This window comes from Plasmopara halstedii, assembly GCF_900000015.1.
Source record: "Plasmopara halstedii genome assembly, contig: Scaffold_2881, whole genome shotgun sequence".
In the NCBI taxonomy this organism is placed as follows: domain Eukaryota; phylum Oomycota; class Peronosporomycetes; order Peronosporales; family Peronosporaceae; genus Plasmopara; species Plasmopara halstedii.
The window spans coordinates 498,543-499,043 of NW_020189786.1; positions in this window are offsets into that span (position 1 = coordinate 498,543).

Genomic DNA, 501 nt, shown 5'->3' on the forward strand with positions numbered 1-501 from the left:
ACCCACGTAAATCACCGGGTGGGTGCGCGTCTGTTTTGGAAGATTCAGCGTGTACGCCAGGCCCGCTTGACCACACCTTGGACGAAGCTTTGTCCTGAAGATAGCAGAGCCTGCATGTGTAGGCCGGTTTTTAGAATTTAATACAACCAGGTCCCCGACCTTAAAGCTTTCCACTTTATGCTTTCCTTTTTCATCTGCATATTGTTTATGCAGGTCTTGGCTTTCAGCTTTCGCATCGCAAACGTGTCGTTGGACACTCAGTCTGGTAGACAAGAAGTTATCGGCTTCTTTACGAATGGTGAGGAAGCTAACATCAGCTAGCCGTTCGGCTTTTCACCCCACGAAGCTCTGAGCCACGGGATGGCGGCGTCATCGGGACGCGAGGGTGAATCAGCCCGATCACGTAGAACGGAGTGTAGCCAATAGACGAATGCACTGCATTTTTCAGTGCAAACTCTACGAGTGGCAACATGGCGCTCCAGCGCCTCGGCGTCTCAGCGC